The following is a 19,363-nucleotide window of genomic DNA, read 5'->3' as shown; positions in this document are numbered from 1 at the left end:
GGGTTGGGCTGGGTGGCCTTTAGAGGTCACTTCCAACCCAAATAGTTCTATGATTCCAGCTCCTTAAGGCTAACCATACCTTTCTTCGGCCGTTAGTTTGCTCCTCTGGGTCTTTGGAGAAGACGCACAACAGAAGGAAGTGTCAGAGGAGATAAGCTCCACTGGTACAATTTCCTTTTTGAGGTTCTAGCTCTTTTGATATGTGGTGAGATGTGCTGCATTAGTCAGAGATGTCCACCACTGTTGCTAGATGAAGAAGCAGTCAACAGGCATCTTCTCAGCGAGGCTCTTAGAAAGAAGGCCAGAAATTGAATCATTCTCTCCCCTTTTCTCCCCACCTTTCTCCAAAGGAGTAACTTGAAATGAATCCTGGAGCCGGTGGAAAAAAAAACAAGACTAGCATATTCTCCAGTGACAATAGGGTTTGAGTGTAGGTGGAGTGAAAGTCTGTCTTTGAGAAAATAGCCTGTTCTTCATGGCTCGTTTGTGTTGCCGTCTGTACTGCTTCAGTTAATTCCTGTTCTGCTGTTATTGCTGCCTCAGCGTGAGCCTCAGGTGGAGTGTGCAGGAAGATGGACATGGGAGAAGAACGAGTTGTGTGAGTTTGCAGTGAGCTTTACACTGATTTCAGCAGGTGCAGTATGCCTGAAAATAATCTTGCCGGTCCCTTGTAAGTGGGAAGCTGCCTACATCGCAGAATAATTCGGGTAGGAAGGAACTTCTGAGGGTCTGGGGTCTGCTCCCAGACTCGGAGCAGGACCAGCTCAGGTGAGGTTGCTCGAGAGCAGGACGTTGTGGAGTTTCCTGAGGTTCCTGTCAGGCCGTTTCGCCAGCCTGCTGGGGGTCCCCTTGAAGAGCGCCCCGTCCAGTCTGTCAGCCGTGCCCACAGCTTGGTGTCGTTTGCAGACTTGCTGAGGGTGTGTTCTGTCTTCGGGTTGTACGTAGAGGCATTAAACAGCGCGAGCCCCGTGTATGACCCTGAGGTGGCTGCTGGCTGGACTTTGTGCTGTTGGTCACAGCCCTCGGAGCCTGGCGTCCTGCCAGGTGTCCGTGCAGCCTCCTGAACCGTACCGAAACGATTTGGCTGGCTGGGTTCCTCGGGCAGTTGTGCCAAAAGCTGGTTACAGGCAAGGTAAGCTACGCGCTGTGCTCCTCCCACCCACCAAGCCAGGCACCTCTTCTCGGAAGGTTATTAGGTTTGTCAGGCACAGTTAACTCTGGGAGTTTGCCCATCCCTGTCACTTTCTTGTCTGTCATGTTTTTGGATATGAATTTTCTTGTTTTTCCCGTCACCCCTTGTTTCCTGGGACTCCCAGTGCCAAGTCATGCTCATCAAACTTTTCCATTTACTGAAGCTGTGTCAAAAAAAAAAAGAAAAAGAGAGAGAAACAGACTCTAGCTAAGTAGAGGGAGAAGTCCTTCCCCAAAGCTGCTGACTCCCTCTGTGTGTGGTTTTCTTCCTCCTGAGCTCTCGATGCTGCATGGCACTGCCTCTGTGCTTGATTTCTCATTTTATGCAGGGACTCGTGTGTATGTTGTGGGAGAACTGGGAATGTGGGTTAGGTTTGTGTGAGACAGGAGCGTTGTCCTCTAGTCCGGTGCGTCTGTGTCCCTTAACGCCTGCGGTCGGTGTCGCCTTTGGCGGCCTCTTGGCACTTCTGGCATCGGGCTTCTTGGAAACAGGAACTGGGTATAACAATTGGGTCTTTCTTGCAAAGTTTTGTTTTTAAACTGTTTAAGCTGTCATGGCAACTTGCACCAAATAACATCCCACGCTGCTGGCGAACCTTTTGCAATGAACCTGCTCAGGCCCGTGCTCTGCCGGGACACAAAGGTTATTTTAGGTTTGTGTTGGGGATTCTCTCTTTCACTAAAGGTTTCTTCACTTTTAATCGAGGCTCACTGTCATTTACCAGTTGGTAGAAAAACCTCTTGTGTTTCAGCCTGTACCCACCTTACTGGGATACATGCTGGTGATTTTTTCCAAGTTTTTAGATCCACGAGGGAATTGAGTCTCAGAGCACAAACCAGCTGTTACCTGTGCTTCTGCCGAGGAGAGGAAATCTGGGCAGCTGAGAGCGGGAGTGGCTGTGCTCTCCTGAGCTGCCTTCTGCAAAAAGGTGTGCTAAGAGGTGAGACACGTTTCGGAAAACACTGTTTTAGTAGTGAACATCTTGGTGTGCTTCCATTCTTGGTGACGAGAATGGTTTCACTCCAGGAATTACACAGACCCCTGCTGTACATGTAACCTCCGCACAGCCTGTGGCAGGAGCTGGCTGCAGCTGCGCGCAGGATGCTCGCTTTCTGCCTGGTCCAGGGCCAGGTCTCAGGGTTCTGCTCTGGGGTTCCCGTTTGGAGGAGCTCGCTCTTCTCTTCCAGATGCTGTTGTGTCAGGTGGTGCTGTCCTGCAGCATGACTACCAGGTGCAGTAGAGAAAAGCTCAACATGAGCCGGCAATGTGCCCTTGCAGCCCAGAAACCAACGGCATCCTGGGCTGCATCCCCCGCAGCGTGGGCAGCAGGGCGAGGGAGGGGATTGTGCCTGTGAGGATCGCTGAGACCCCTCCTGCAGCGCTGCGTCCAGCTCTGGAGCTCCCAGCATCAGAAGGACGTGGAGCTGCTGGAGAGGGTCCAGAGGAGGCCACGCAGATGCTGAGAGGGCTGGAGCAGCTCTGCTGTGAGGCCAGGCTGAGAGAGCTGGGGCTGTTCAGCCTGGAGAAGAGGAGGCTCCAGGGAGACCTGAGAGCGGCTCCCAGTGCCTAAAGGGGGCTGCAGGAAAGGTGGGGAGAGACTCTTCAGCAGGGCCTGGTGTGACAGGATGAGGGGTGATGGTTTTAAAACAGAGGGACGGAGATTTGGACTGGATAGAAGGAAGCATTTTTTCACACTGAGGGTGGTGGAGCACTGTCCCAGGTTGCCCAGAGAGGTGGTGGATGCCCCATCCCTGGAAACATTCCAGGCCAGGTTGGCCGGGGCTCTGAGCAACCTGATCCGGTTGGAGATGTCCCTGCTCCTTGCAGGGGGGTTGGGCTGGGTGGGTTTCAAAGGTCCCTTCCCACCCAAACCATCCTCTGATTCTAAGTACAGCTGGACTGTGTGGGAAAAAAAAAAATCTTGTTTTTTTTTAATAATCTTTTTGTAGTGCCTCTACCGTGTGGGCAGCAGCCGGGCGCTGCGGGGTGCGGAGCCCTGCACCGCGGTGGGTGCGCGCTAGAGGGTGGTGCACCCCCGCCGGCCCTGCTTCTCCCGCCCGGACGCGCTGCTGCTGGCGATCCCCCCGGGCCCAGCGCGGCACAGGGGCCGGAGTCGCTCCCTCTTTGCCCTTTGTCACAGGTGGTCTTTACAACGGCGGTGAGATACCTGTGACACTGGAGTATTCTCTCCAAACCTGCCGTGCCTGACTGGGGAATGAATCTTTACAATGAGTTCTTACTGGCTTGAGCAATCGGCCCCTCTCTGCGTGCTTTTCCTGAGATCAACCCAGCAGCCCTGAGGCGTCTGCGGGCTTTTTGGATGGCTCACAGTTCCCTGAGGTTTCACGGTGAGCTGTGAAACACCGTTTGCATTGAGCTGCGTTAGAAGGCCGATAGCGCGCTGGCGCTGCAAAAGTCAATGAAGTTACCGAGGCCTGCGCTGGCTGAACCAGGTCTCACAGAAAATTAGTGGAAACAATAATTACTGTTGAGAATTATTATCTACTGTCAAACTACATGACACAAAGCATGCCTAGCATCGTTTCAAAGTACAGCCGGATTCCACGCGACACGCTGATTTGATGAAGGACAGCTCTTTGTGGACCACGATAAAAGGAGACCAAACAAACTTCCTTGGGCAGAAGGAACAGGAAATCCCGCTGGATACCCTCAGCTATTGTGAGCCCGCTCCGTGTGCTGGGAACTGCTTGGTTCTCAGGTGATTCCTGGCCATGTCTCTACACAGCAGCGTAAAGGAAAGCTGCCATAGGTGTAATTTGGAGATAAATTAACTCGTTAACGTGCACGTGTGGTGCTGATTAGACTGCTTCCTGCTGCAAGGAGGAGCGTGGTTGGGTCACGAGTCTGGTTTCAGTTCCCCGTGCTGGGCTGGGGTGTCTGCTCCAGTGGGAGTGTGATACTGGAGACTTTCCTGGTGTGCGGGAATGCCAATTCCCGAAGGAAGGAGATGGGTTGGGCTGAAATTCCAGCTCTGGGGATTTATTATCTTTACTCTCTTGCAAGCACTTTAAGAAAGGAAAAGGCTGAAATCCAGAGGAGATTTTTTTTTTTTTCCCCAATTTCTGTGCATTTAACTGCAATCCAAAGGAAGCGTGCAGGGTATGTCCTGCCAGGATCCCTTTGATTCCTGTGCTGAAGTGGCTGGGTTTGGGAAGGCGCATTGTCTCCATGTCTGGCCTGTCCTCTTCCAGAGGTGAACGCAAAACCTGAGTTGTCCTGAACTTCACCTGTGGTCCCTGTGCGTCTGCCTCCGGCCCACAGGTCTGCCAGCTGGAGCCTGCTCTGCTGGGATGGAGGAACCGGTCACTGTTCCCTCACTGCTCCTGGGGCGATGTGGCTTCACCTGCGTGGAGCGGCCAGTTCTTTGCAGGTGGAGAGTTGTCACCAGCTTTCACCTTCCAAGGCTGAGCAAGCCTTGGCATGGCGCTGCACAGAGGAAATGATGGTGTACAGCCATCTCCCCTGCCTTAAACTTGGCTATAACGCTAGGGCCCATCGTGTTTTTAACCTGAAATGCTACAAGCAAATATTAATCCCTTCTTCTTTTTCTAATTTCATGTCCCTGCCCACTGTGCTGCCTCGAGTAAAGCTTGATTTTTGGCCAAAGGAAGGAGCAGGAGATCAGGCTTACAGGTGACCGTCCCTCCTCCCCTTCCCCACAGGACTCTGGAGTGGCAGAGGTGGGTTCCTGCAGGGATCTTAATAATGTCAGCAAGCACAGGACTGCAGAGAAGCATCCACGATATTTTCATGTGACGTGTCCCTTGCCTCCTCTGCTGTACCTGTTCACCACGGAACAACGGAAGGATGCCTGCTGGTCCTGATGGCTTCCCTGGGAAGGGACAGAGGCGGTCAGTCCCAGAGCAAACATCCTTCCTGATCTTTCTCCTTGCCACTGGAATGCCTGGAGACTCACCAAATCATTCTTGTGATGATTTCAGAGGCTGGCTACAGGGGAAGGGTGCGGTGGAAGCAGGTAGATGTGTCTTCTTGGCCTGGTGAGACTTCTGTGGAGAAGTGCAAAACCACATGGTAGGTACCAGTTCCCAATGTGCACCTTCTGGTGTGAGTGGGAGGTCAAACCAGGGTATGATATGACCATCACCCTGGTTGTCCTGTGCTGTTGGGGGTCCTGGCCATCCTGGCTTTGTCTGCACTTCAGTAAGTCTGTTCCTGCTTTCCTGGAGCTCCCCGAGGCTGGGGTGACACTTCCATCTTTGGTTTGCTGCTCTTTTTTTGGAAGGACGTGTCCTCTCATTTGGCAGATGCATCGCCTTTCACTGACCAGCACTAGCTTGCTGACCTGGTGCATCAGCTCAGACGCGCTGCGAGATGTGCCTGACCTTGAAAACTCTTCCTGCAGTTCCAGGGGTGTTGCTCAGTGGATTTCCAGGAGGAAGGAGAAGAGGAGCAATGGGGTAGCAGCACGCTCCTTGCCTGCAGAGCCACGCCACAACTGTGCAGTCAGGAGGTGTGCAGTTCTTGTGATGCTGTTCCAGTGCCTTGGTGACACCTGCCCAGGTCCTGCTTGGCTGGAATGTGCTCAAGAAGAACATGAGCATTTTACCTTAGAAATACAAAGGGATTCTAGTACTTCCCTACTGCTTAGGCATCTGATTTCCCACCGAGATCCTTTCAATTTTGGCATTTAAACCTTGGCCTCTTGACAAGGGACCATGTCTTTCCACCCAGTGCCCTTAGAAGTCTCAGAGATTTAAATATTGTCTCTCTCACCTCCTCTGCCTTGAAGCGGTGGGAGGACAACAAGGAAACTGGGGAGCTTGGCAGGTAGGACATAGCTACTGTGACGACAGGGTATTCAGAAGTCTTTCTTTTGAAGAACCCTTCAGTTGTGCTCTGGCCTCAGCGGGATCATTAGGGGTGCAGCGAGAAACTCCACAGCACCGATTTCCACCCGTAAAAGAAAGAGGGCTGGATTCTAACAGCCTGCAACTCCTGCACTTCTCTGGATTGAACCTACGTTGGTGGAAAAGAATGACCATGAAATCACCCTCCTGGAGAGCAGTTTGCCAACTTCTGGTTTCCAACCCATTGATGCTATTTCCAGAATCGTCCCGCAAAAGCCGCAGCTGGGACCCTTGTAAGGATGGGCTCTGCTAGGCTGGGACTTGAGGGAGAATGGGACGTGAGGACCCAGCAACTGGGAGGCATTGTCATGTGTCTCCAAAGGTCTGAATGCTCGCAAGCATCTGCTTGTTGGCAGAACAGCCTGTTCTCCTTAGAGCTGCGGGCAGTGGATCCGTTGGAAAAGCGGTGGGGAACAATGGGTTGTGAGGCAGATGGCTGGAGGGACGATGGACGTTTGAAAGGAGCGTTTGACAAAGCCTGGAGCAGATGCTGCACAGCGGAAAACTGAATTATCCCTCTCCACGATGTTTTTCTGGTGGAGCTGCTGTATGGTTCAGGCTTTACGGTCGCCTTTCGGTGAATTCTGATGAGTTGTGCGTGGGGGGAGGCTTGGTGTGTGACTGTCCCTGGAAGCAAGGATCCCCTTCCAGCTCCCCTTGAGATGGATGTCTTGCTTTGACTTTGGAAGACTTCTGTCTAGTGACATGAAAAACCTTGTTTATTCCTTTTTCAGAGTGGCTCAGCCCTTTGAGGATGGAGAAGAGCGCAGGTTTTGCCTGTCGGTTGTGTAAAGGCACTGCTGGATGCCCTACCTGCTATTTCAGATCTCTCCACGCCGGGGTTGTCTCGGCCAAGGGGAGGTGGTGCTGGAGGTGGTCAGCAGCAGAGCTGCGTGGGGCAGGAGCTGTGCCGCAGCCGGCGCCCGAGCCTCTCCCGGGAGCAGAGAGGAGACTGAGCAGCGCGGGGCGATGTAGAGAGTTTCTGGCCTTTCTCGTGGTTTTGGCGGATGACACACACGTGCTGCTTTCTGTTTGCTGTTGTGCGGCGGTGAGAAGTCTGTCCTGGAGTACAAATGCCGTTATTGACAGAGGTGTCTCTCTGGAGAGGTGCTGCATGGAGCAGCTTTTCCGGAGTGTTTCTGTGCGGTTGACTCTGCAGCTCTAACAGACCCCGCTGTCACCGCAGAGCGTTCTCCACCTTGCTGTCCCGCCTTTCTTTGCCCTTCAGGCTGCTATGCGAATGAGGGCTGAGCCCAGCAGGGCTGGTGGACCGGCCCAAGCCCTGTCCCCATGGCTCTGAACCCACAGACGTGCTGTTGCCAGCGCTCCCTTCACCACAGCCAGGCTCAGCATTAAAAACAAGGGCAAGTCAGCTTCTCGGAGCTTCGGGTGGGTGTAAAACATGGATTAAGGGCAGCTCCACCCAAGCTCAGGCCACTCTCAGTGCTGAGGACACAGCTGACAGGGTTTCAGCGCTATGGTTGCTCCAGACTTTGCTATTCATGACCACCCTCTGCGTTCACCACTCTTTCCCAGGTCCTCTCTTCTCTTCTCCTTGCACTGGGGCACCTGGCACTTATTGCTGTTGTCTTCAGCTCTGTTCTCTTCTCTGTTGTGGTCTCCTCTCCATCTGATCCCACCAGACCGGGCCCTGTGAATGGCAGGGATCGTTCGCATCTAGGTGAGGGCAGGTGCCCTAACGCTTTCTTGCAGCCGAGTTCCTGCGGGAAGCTGACGCCCCGTGCTTGCTTGGCCAGGGCAGCGGGGGACGTTCAGCCAGGCCGACCAGACTCCAGATACCGAGGTCAGTCCAGCCTGAAGGACAACTTCACAGAAAGCAACTAAACCATCTGGGAGGGTGGATTTTGGCCCGCTGGACCTGCAAGGGGAGTTTGAGAAGGACAGAGCCGACCAACCGGATGCAGTGAAACCGGCTTCCTTTTCTCGCAAAACAACTGCACGAGGGGCAAAGGTGCCTCACCTGGGCTTGTAGACGGCTGCGCTGAGACGGGGCCGCGTTGCCTCTGCTCCGGGTCAGCAGAGCCTGTGCTCCAGAGAGAGGAAAAGCATGGGTGTCCGAGCACAGCTTCTGCACCCGCCTGCGTCCAAGGCGCCAGCCCAAAGTGAGTACCGGTGTCCTCTCCTCCTTCTCTGCCCGTGTCACTTCTACGGCGAGGACGTGAGAAAAACAACTCCCGTAACCAGCCACCCCGCTTGAGCCAGACTAAAACCCTGCTGCTCTTGTGCCGTTGTCATGGGAAGGAAAGTCCAGAACTCAACAGACAATTATTATTATTTGTGGGTTTTAACATTAATCTTTCCCCTCAGACTAGCATCGCTTTGCTGGGCCAAAGCTGCGTTGGTCGGTCGGGGTTAACAATTAAAGAGTGGTGAAATGTTTATAAAATCCTCGCAGTGAGTCATTAGCAATCTGATAGAAAGCAACCTGATGATTAAGAGTGCAGGTTTTTCACGTTACCACTTTTTCAACCACATTTGTAGGTAGAAGCAATTAAAAACGCTCAGAAGAAATGTGGCTGAGAGCATCTGTTCATTGTCTTTTACGAACTGTTGCCTCGTGTGAGGCTGTGGAAGGTGCTGACGGATTCTGCAGTACCTCTCTTTCTTTTTAACTCTGAAAATCCATTTTCCTGTCTGCTGGGAAGGCTCAGATCTGCTCTCTTCTGGCTCCCTTGGGGGTTGTATTTCCACTTTCCCCTCTGCTTCCAGGTCTGTTTGACTTCTTCTGAGCTTCGGAAGGAGACACTGCATGTGAAAGGGGAACGCGGGAGAGATGTGTCTGCAGGAGTTTATTCCCCTGAACTGCACGTGAAGCCTCATTTGAGATGTCACAGTCGTTAGTGGCTTGTGAACGAAGCCTGGGTCGCAACAACAAAACATCTGGCCCAGTAGGTCATGGCCGGATTTGTTACCTACCCATGACCTACTGCCCGTGAGCACCACGCTCTGTGTTTGATCTCTAATGAACGATCACATAATTAGAGGGCTTTTTACAAGCAGAAGAGCGGCCAAAGGGCAGAGAAGGGAGTCTGTTTTCCACTTCGCCTGGCCTGGCAGGACAGCGTTCATGGGCTTAGGCTGAGGACAAGCGTGTATGAGCTAATGACGTGCTGCTTGGGGCATCTGAAGACGCCAGACCCTAGGAGCTCAGGTCCACTTTTATCGTGTCTACGTGGAGGACCTCCCACTTGCAGATGCTTGTGGCCTGACTGCTACCTGTGGGGATTGCTGCATCTTCTGGACTCCACGGGACGTTGGACCATGACCCTGTGGCCTGTTTTAAGAGCTGCTTGGCCTGGTTTTTCAGTTTGGCCTGCATGGGGGAGGTTTGATGCTTCCAGTCCTTGTTAGCGAGAAGAATCCCTGCAGGGTTTGCACCCCGTACGAGGGGAATGTGGATCACTTCTCAGTGAAGCTCAGAAGTTCCTTCTAAAAAGCCAATGATTGATTGCAACAAGTCAAGCACGCGGTTTGGGTCAAGCTTGATTTACTGGAACAAAGCAATTATTGCTGCCTTTCTGAGATGCAGGCTGGAGATGGTGTGGGTTCTGGGTCAACGGTGAGCCTCAGGAAGGGTGGATTTTCTGGTTTGGTAGTCAGTTACGCCACCTCCCACGTGGAAGAACGGGGAGATGGGTGCTTCCAAGCCTGAAGGAAGGCGATCTTTGGTGTTACAGTGTGTCCTTGGGGCTGCGATGAATGTAAATAATAACTGGAACCTACCACCTCCATTTTAAAAATCTCTTTAGCAGTAAAGAGGCGCAGATTGTCACATAACAAAGCCCTGAGTAGCAGAATGACAGGCCCGTTCCTCGGTGCCTTTGCTCCAACGGTACACAGCCCAAAAGAATGGGAATGCTGGTGGAGGAGCTTTGTGACACCTGCAAGACACAAAGAGCTCAGTGACCGCTCAGGTGTTTGGGGTTGTCCTCCCAGCCCGACCAGCCGGACTCAGAGCCTTGGACAAAGGAGCTTGGCCTCTTTTCCACCCTGGTTTCACAGAGGAGTTGCAAACCTGCACGTGCTGCTTCCACAGCTTCAGAATGAGATTTTGTCAGTGCGTTGTGCTAGGTCTCCACTCCCCTTGCTGCTGCTTAAACCGTGAGCTGGAGGAGTTGTCCTCTGCAGAGGTTTCCACCCCACCAAAGCTGGGGCAGGCTGCTTTGTACCCCAGAGCCTGCTTTTCATTTCCTTCTGCTCTCCAGAGCCTGCCTGGGGTCCAGGCTCTCTCCTGTCACCTCAGGTCCTTCTCCCCTCTCACTTCAGGCTTGGGGAACTTTTTTTCCATGCCACTTCTTTCACACAGCCTTCATCCATACTTGACCTAATTGTCATTTTTTGTAGAGTTGTCTGAAAACCTCAGGAGAAAGGGAGAGAGATGGTGCATGGAGCATTGTTGGCTCTTAATCAAAACCATTTGCAGAACAACAGACAACTCAAGAAAGAGATCAAGGCCGTGGTCTGCAGGTAAGGTCTGGTTCAGCACTCGGGTGCCTACGTTACGCGACAGACTTGTACGCGTGTTTTATTGGCGTTTCTGTCTCATGCTGATGGCTATCAGAGTGTGCAACAGCCTCCTGAGTATTTGCTCCCAGCTCTCAGGAGTCCCCAGGGAGTTTGCTAACTGCTGCTCGATTCTATACGGAGAGTATTTGCAGAAGTGGAAGCGGAGGACCCACGCGGGTTCTTCCCTTCACACCAAACCCCTCCAGTACACCCCCAAAGCTGTACCCTTGGGCTGAGTTTATGCATCAGCGTGGAACTGGGGGACAGAGGGGAAACACCGCAGCCTGATGGGGTCTTGGGGCAACCCACCCCATGCCCTGCCCCAAATTGGGCTTTCGGCACTCTAAAATCAGCCTTGCCAGTTCCTTTCTTGAATCATTTCTCACAACTTGCAGCTTGTGACTGGTGACCGAGCTGTTTGGAAGCCAGCTGCCGTGTCAGGAGCTGTTGGCTCTGGCCATAACTTATAGGTCGTTGGTTTTTCTACCTTAGGTAGTGTTAAGGATGAATTGGTGAAATTTTTAACAAAAATATTGTGTGTTAAAGTTCAGGTAACTTTTTTAAAACTCAAGAGGATTTTCAGACCTGGGCCATGTTTACTGGAGCACTGAGGGTGGGAAAAGGGCCGACGCGGGGCAGAGGCAGTTTGCGATCTGCTGGGATTTTACAAATGGCACTGGTCAATCAAGCTGTGATGTTCACCAACAAGATTTTTAAAAATGATTTTGTATTCCTAAGATGGAGCACCTAATGCAAAACTGGGAGTAAGTTGCAATGAGTTATCCTGTTGCTCTTACTCCAGTAATTTCTCTCTTTAATTTTGTGCAAAAAGCTCCTCTACCCTGCAACAAAGGAGTCACGTTGTCGTTACTCATTAAAAATTGCACATGTATAAAATCTCAGTGTTGTCTTTAGACTAAAATCCCCGCTATGTGTGAGTTGTACCATACATCAAACCCATCTCCCGCAGCCTGGCAACTGTCTCTGTTGCTATAGCAACGGCTCCACTATCCTTTCATGGAGAACCTCAAGTATTCCCATTTTCGTGGCTGCTCGAACACCTCCCATCCTTGCTTGTTTCATTCACTTGCTCACTCCCATCCCTGAGATCTCCTCCCAATTTAGAGAGTTACTCAGCACTTCTGGACTCGTAAATGAAAGAACATTCGTTAGCTGAAGGAAAGCCACACGGTACTTTGAGGTGCACGTTGATAATGTCATTAAGTTTATTTAATATGCAGATACACTGACCAATTAGCATCCCCTAAGGTGCATTAAACTTGTGCTTCATAGAAAACTGTTGAATTCTGGGCTTCTGCGCTCTTGTCTGCGGTTATACACCAAAGGGCAGAAGTTCCTGAGAAACATCTAACCTCAGGTGGTCAACCAACAGGTAACGTAACCGGAGTTAGCCGAGAGCAGCTTCCTCGCGGTAGGTCTGCTGGGACATTGCGTGTTACGTGGCCGTCACACCTGTCCCCAAGGAATTGCCCTGACCCGTGTGCTGAACCCTGCTCCCTCACAGAGAGCAAGCCCAGCAGTCCCAGCGTCTATGGAGGAGCGGTGGAGGTGATGATCAGGAGCATCGCTGTGTTTGCCCCTCACCTGGGCTCCTCTTCTGCACTGGATTGGCACAGCTCCGTTAGGCAAAGGTCGGTCGTTCAATCTGCGTTCTTGCTTTCTGGGTAATCCTGATGGCCAAATAATTACCAAGGGCTTACTGCTTCGCTGGAATAACAGGAATTTTGTGTAAGATGCTCTTAGAAACACAAGGTCAATACTGATAAATCTTGATTTTAAATGATGAAAAAAGGGCTTTTTTTTTTTAAATTTTATTTATACAAGTGTCTAAACAAGAGTAGGCTATGCTTTTATCCTGATAGCGTTGCATTGTGTCCTGGGGCTCTCCGTGGGGGAAGGAAGGGAGAGGCCAAGGGGATCTGGTGTCACAACCAGGTCCCAGTTGAGCAGGACCCTACGCTGCTAAGCAGAAAGAGGTGGAAGAGCTGGGAGAGGAGCTGTGGAGTGGGAAAGACTGGGAGTTGTGGCGTCAGGGTTTTCCTGCACAGCAGGTACCCCCCAGAGCTTTACCACCGGGGAAACAGCGGCTGAAGAGGTAAGTAAGGAGTAATAACGAGGAGAGCAAAACAAGAGTGTGAGAAAAGATTTCTCAGCTGTGAAACACTCGCTAACACTCCAATCAGCATCGGCTCAGCGCAGCCCGAAATCCTGAGCCGCGGGGAAGAGACAGCTCGGAGATTCCCCAGCCACCGGCTGAGGGTTTTAATTTATTCCTCGCAGCCAGACAGTGCTCCCGTCGCCGGCTTGCGGGCACGGCAGCCGAGTCTCCCCCGCCGCCACCGATCGAAGGGACGCTGCCGGAGCGGGGCCGCTCCGGCGATGGAAGTGTAGGGAGCTGATGGCTGCGGAGTAATGCGGACAAAGCGGGAGCGAGGGGGAGACAAAAGGGATGGAGTCCCGGGAGATGTGATCCACCCCGTTAAAGGAACCGGCCGTAGCCGCTGCAGCTGTGTTTATGCTGCTTCACGCGATAGGCACCAGCCTCTCATCCCCCCGGGAGATTTTTACAGCGTTAATTCACTCTGCACAGAGCCCAGCCTGCAAGGCTCCTCGCCGGCAGCGACCTTGCCATCCCCAGAGCCCTCCCGCAGGAGCTGTGCCCCTCCGGCTCACCTCCCGTCGCTCCCCACCAAATGTCACCCGGACCCAATGAAGCAGACCCCGAAGTGCCCCGAATGGACCCCAGGATTCTCATTTTCCTTCTCTACGTGATGATCCTTCACGAGCTGGTGAGCGGCTGGATGGAGTACCAGAAGCAGATAGCCAAGCCCAAGAAGCAGGCAGGTCCAGTTTGGTCTTCTAGGTGAGTTAACCGGGTTGTGTTTCCAAAAGGTGGATAGCTCAGGTGTGTTTTGATGGGGAAAATCGTCTTTTGTGTACGTGCATCGGTCCTTACAGACGTGTGCGTGTGTGTATCGTCTGTCGTGTATTGGTGCCCAGAGCTGGGATTAAGGTCCGTTAATCTTTTGAGCCTGTATTGCCTGAACATATTGTGCATTTGAGACGCTCACAGATAAATATGCCCGTGATTTGGGGTTTTTTTTTGTGGAAATGTGCCGTAACTCAGCATATTTCCTGTGACTCAGGTTCCCGAACACCACACCTGGGAGAGAAAAATGTGGGTAGCACACGGAGCTACGCTTCACGCGTGATATTCATCAATGAGGCACAAGCCTCTAGGGACTCGTCGCAATCGGGGTGTTTCGTGTTCAATCACGAGCGCGCGTGTCGCTATCTCGCTGTCTCCTCCCACCCTCTGGGCTCTGCCCGCTACGCCAAGCCCATCCTTGTTTTCTGCCCAACAACAATAACAAGCTGGAGAAATAAGGGCGTAGAAGAAAAATGCTGCATGCCCTTAGAATTCAGATCTGTTTCTGCAAATGTCGTTCATGTCTTGTTCGCTTGTCGTAATGTTTGGGGTAATCGTGGTCTTGATATGGTTGGGGGTCTTACAATGAAAAATGTCTTCACAGCTATGCATGGGCTGCGTGATGAGAGACCCGCGCCCCGGCACCCGAAATTCACCTCCTGCCAGGTCTCAGGCAATGGCCCGCCAACGCCTTGTAGCTTTGGACCGAAAAAGATGCCGTGACCCAGTTTGGTCTAGGTCTGACAGCTGCAGCAGGAGGGAACCGAGCTTGCAGCTCGCTCCTTATCCTAATCCGCTGACGCGCAGCAATCCCCCCCGCGATTACGGCCACACGTACAGATCCCAAAGCTGAGGCCACCGAGAGAGAGCAAGGATGCACCCACGGCTTGCAGAAAACCCGTAGTCGGCAGATACCAGTCCCTTGGTCTGCAGTCCAGGGATAAATTCGCTGGCTGAATTTCCAGACCAGCAAAGCTGAACCGCACCTTGCGCTCTCTGGTTGCACAAGTGAAATGATTTGCGCTGGGAACGCAGCCATGGGTGGAGATGGCTCCAGTGCAGAAATGTCTTCGAAGGCAATGGGGCTGGCTGGGTTATAACTGAGGTCGGAGGCAGATTTCCTCACTGTCTTCAAGGAAGAGCACAGGGAGGCGTCGGAAAATAACTTGCGCTGAGGTCTGAGGTGCCCCAGTGCTAGTGAAAGGATGCAATGCAGAAAACCTAATGGAATAATTTTATTTTCTAGAGGCCACCAAACAACTTGCATCAGGATAACGTCGTAGGACTGTGGTTTTTAAAGAGAGCATCAGGGAATTAGGTACCTCACAAAACCAAAAATCTCTGGGGGCTGGCATCTAACCCAGCCCCATTTGGGGAGCGGGACCAAGCCGGATGATCTGTGCAAGGCCCGCACCCTGGGGGCATCCCAGCCCCCTCCATCTGAGCTGCACGCGCAGCCCACCCTGCCCGCTGTCACCGCAGGCTTTGCCCAGCCTGGCCCAGTGCCGGCTCCTGCCGCTCCTCTGGCCGACGCCGGGAAAGCAGGGCCACCGGATCTGTGTGTGCCACACGGGTCGTTCACAGATTGCACCATAAACGGGTGAAGCTCTGTGGCCTGGAGAACCAGAAAATCAGAGGGTGGACTGGGATCCTCTTAGTGGAATGAGGATTGTCCTGCGTGGACACCCTGATTCTGGTGTCACCTGGGCTCCTGCACCCCTCCCGCAATGATGCTGCAGCCTTCCTGCGTGGTGAGCCCTCGAGGCCAGGATTCCCAGTGCTCAGGGAGCACAGCTGGAGCCAGATGTTCATCCTTCAGCACAGGCTTGGGCTCAGAAAATGCTCAGAAAGGGTTGCGACGTCTGTAGCCTGGTTCTCCAAAGAGTTCAAGCCACGGCTCAGCAGCGCAAGAAAGGTTCCTTGTGCCTTGCGTGGGGTCAGGAGCACTACAGCACAGACAACTCAAAAGTGAGGTTCACTCCAGTTGGTTTTGGTTTTTTAGTGCTGGACCAGGTACCATCTGTCCTCAGCAGCCTGGCCCGAGAATTACCTGTCCTCTCGCAGCTGGTACGGCGCCAGCATGAGAGCGCAAAGCGAGCCGCAATATCGGCTTTGATTTAATCGATGGAAAGCGGCTGCACGCCCACACCTGCGCCAGATGGGTCGTACGGATCTGGGGCAGGCAGCGAGCTCAGCCCCGGCGTCAGCAGCGCTGGAGCCTCAGCACTGCCGGGAGGAATGAGAGCGAGGGGCTGGTGCCATCTGAGATCCCAGGATTGTTGACTTTTAGGGAGGATTCGCAGCCGTCGCCAAGGAAGTCACCCAACCTTCCTCGAAGAGCGCCAGCCCGGGGCAGCAGCAAGGCTGGCCACCGCGGCAGAGACGGACGTGAGGCCACCTCGCCTCCCAGCACGGCCTGGAAGTGGGCCAGTGAAGCTTCATCTCCTGCCGCAGGGCCTGAGCTGCCACCTCCCCAGCCTTCTTGTTAAAAGTAATTAACCTGAAAACCAATTAGGAAATTAAGTTACAAAGCAGCAAGCTAATTAGGACGTGAGGGAACAGTCTCTTGTCCGTACCCTCGGCGCAGGCAGGGATTTCAGGGCTCTCCCTCCTTTTGTGGATGTTGAGTAGTAACAGGCTCTGCTGGAAAGCAGCTTTTTCTCACTTTCACAGCTTTTCCCCAGCTCTGGCTTCCTCCGCTCCTGCCGTGGCTGGCGGCTCCCCCACCCCCTGCCTCCATTCATCAGCCGCTTCTGGCCTCCCACGTCTCTGCCATGCCCCGGCCTCTCCTCGCTGTCCCCTCTGCCGCTTACGGGCACGGGGGGAAATGGTGTCTGGGTGATTTTTATGGACAGAGCCCCAGGTGAACACAGCCCCGCTGCTCCCGCAGCCAGGCCGGCTCTGCCAGCCCGTCCCGGGTGTCTGGGCACACGGGGTGGTTGATCATGGGGTACTTGGTTCATGGCGTGGCTGGTTCCTGCCCTGGATAACCCCCCGAGAGAAAATGGACCAGTAACAAGGGTGGCAAAAGGCCAAAGAAGTGCCAGTGCCACCTTGTTGGGTTTAGTGGTTTTAAGGAAAGCTGCTCATTTGAAGTGGAAGTTCTGGAGAACCAAAGGGTTTGGCTTCAGTGACCCACGTGGCTGGGGGGGATGGTCTTCGGGGCTCTGGCAGGCATTTTGTGGGGTTCTGGGCTCACATTTGTGCACTTGTAGCCCAGCAGCTGGGAAAGGCAGGGTCACCATCTCCACTCCAGCTGCACAGGAGAGGCTGGGACCTGGGTCTCTGCAGTCCAGGTGCCCTGAGCATCAGGGGCTGCAGCAGGATCCTGCAGAGACCAGAATTCCCTGTCCTTTTAGGAGCCTCCACTAGATGCAGGAGACGTGGCCCGGCTCTGACCCACACCAGTAACGATATCTCACTTTGTTCCTCACCAGCCAGACCACCAGAACAAACCACTCCAGCTTCTCCAGGCCGCTGGTCCACTCGGTGCGCAGGGAGAGGTACCGGGACTGGAGGAAAGCGGGGCGGATCATCCGGAAAGCCTGAGGGTGCATCCGTCAGGGAGTGTGGGGAGAGGTTACTGAGCCAGAGGCAGCCATCGCTCACGAGCTCTGCACCGACCTACCGCCTCGCAGCTGCAGCTGGGATGAGAGCATCTTCCAGGCACCGTGATATGCAAACCACAGCTTTCCTCTCTTCGCTGAGCCTGCCGTCACCCAGAAGGAATGAGCCCCTTCCTGCTGGGAACCCAATCCTGCATGGTGAGGAGCCGGGATGGAGACCCCTCAGCCAGCAGCGGGATTGCCGGAGGTGGGACGAGCCTTTTGCCACCCAACGCAGCAAAGGGACTTTTCTTCCTTCTTCCCAAAGGCGTGACTAGGTGGGGAGTGTATTTCTTGGGGCAAGAACGGAATTTGCTCCTGCACAGGCAACCCTCCAGCCGGTTTCAGGCTCCTCTCCTCCTGCTCAAGGGCCACGCGGCCGGTACGCAGCATTTCCCAAAGTCACTGGGAAAGCTTTGGTGTCCAGTTTGTCACCATTCCCAGGAGAACTGGCCTGCAGTGGGGCACCCAGAAGCCACCACGCTTTGGAAATGCTGCCTACCCATTATGGGAAGCGCTGGGAGCCTGTGATCTTTCTTCTGCTTTTCATCACTTTAACAAATGATGGCGGTGGAAGGGGAAAGCGCGCTGCAGGGGTGACTCAGAGTCCTGCCACCCAATGCGATTGATTGCAATGACCTTGTAATTAGCATTCCTTGGAGCGCTCCCGGCAGCCCAGCCAAAGGAAGAGCGCCTTTCTAACGAGCAGATAGATGGGGCAGGAATACAATATTGCTCTTTTATCACAGTCTGTGGTTTAGGCATAAAATTAGATTTTAGAGGCAAAAGTCAGTTGTTGCTTCCTGCAGCCCCCCGTAGCCGCCGTGCGCGGGATGGGAGTCGCTGCGCGCCGCGGGGTTCTGACACCGAGCTCTGCCAGCGGCTGTCCGTGGCAGAGCTGCCTGCCTTATTTGCCGAACACGTTTGGCTCAGCCGCAGCCTGTTTTTCCCATCGCCAAGCATTTATAAACCTGACTCACCTCGCGGGCGCATTCCCCAGAGGCAGACGGGGAAGGGAGTCGGGATGGACGACGCATTCATTATCCGGGAGCAGCCACCAGACACGTTTGCGCGTTTCTCTGCCGCACCGCTGTTTGCTGTCACTGCTGCTGCTTGGCGCTGCGTTTGCTCAGTCACCCGGCCCAAGGCAGAGCTCTGCGCCCCGGCTGGAAAGAGGGGCGTGCCAAGGGGCAGAGATTCGTCTCCTCCGAAGTTAAAGGTGAAAAGAAACCTGGCTGAGCCGTGCTCTGGAAGGGCCCAGTCCTCTGTCCCAGCCAGGCTGGACAAGTAACTCCGTGTAGAACTGTGCTGCTAGGGGAGATGGAGGTCACGCCTTCTGTTCGGATATTTTTTAAAAAGAAGTGAGGAGTAGAATTAATGCTTTCTGCACATTTCAAAGCTTAAACTCTCTGCAAAGCTGTGCCTCAGCTCTGCGACACTGTGGCTATTTCCCAAGGTGCCCGCATTCACAAACAGAGCGACAAACGGAGAAGGTGCCGGGAGGGAAAATATTCCGAAACGTGTCTGGGAGGCGAGCGGCTCAGCTTTCCTAGCGTTGAGCCTGCCCTGGTCCCACAGGGACGTGCAGCGGGATGTTCTCCCTGCTCGTCTGCTGGAGCGTGTGTGAACGGGCTGGGAGCACTGGCTGTGCAAAAAGCGATTAAATTAATTACCGAAGGGGTGCGGGATGGGACTGGCCTTGCTGCGCGAGCCGGGCTCCCAGCCTCACCGGGGATAGATGGGCCTGAGCGGGGCAGGCGGATCTGAGCGCGGACAGGTGGGTGTCCCAACGGCTGCACCCGTGAGGGATGGCGGAGGGACAGGGAGGCCTTGCTCTGCTGATCACATGCTGGATTTCCCCCGTAAATGTTGTCGTGTTTACTCCCAATAAACTCTTTTACCTGTACGGAGTTCAGATTGTCTCCGTTCTCATTCAGGCCTCGCGTGTCTCTCTGCTGGTTCTGGCTTCCCCGGCCTGGCAGCCAGCAGAGGCGGGGGCTGGAGGCCACCCCAGAGGGACAGCTGGTGCTGTCAGGGGTGACCAGTATGGCTAAAAGCGTCTTTCACTGGATTTATAGCACAAATGGTTGTTCCCTCGTCCTTTATGGAACACATGACTGCAACCCAGAACCTGGTTTTGGATGGTTGTAGGCTTTGCTTGGTTTCATTGCAAATATTCAAGGTGCTCTGCAGGTCTCCT

Source organism: Chlamydotis macqueenii, chromosome 20, assembly GCF_036417535.1.
Source record: "Chlamydotis macqueenii isolate bChlMac1 chromosome 20, bChlMac1.mat, whole genome shotgun sequence".
Classification (NCBI taxonomy): Eukaryota; Metazoa; Chordata; class Aves; order Otidiformes; family Otididae; genus Chlamydotis; species Chlamydotis macqueenii.
Note: the sequence above shows the minus strand (reverse complement) of the source record.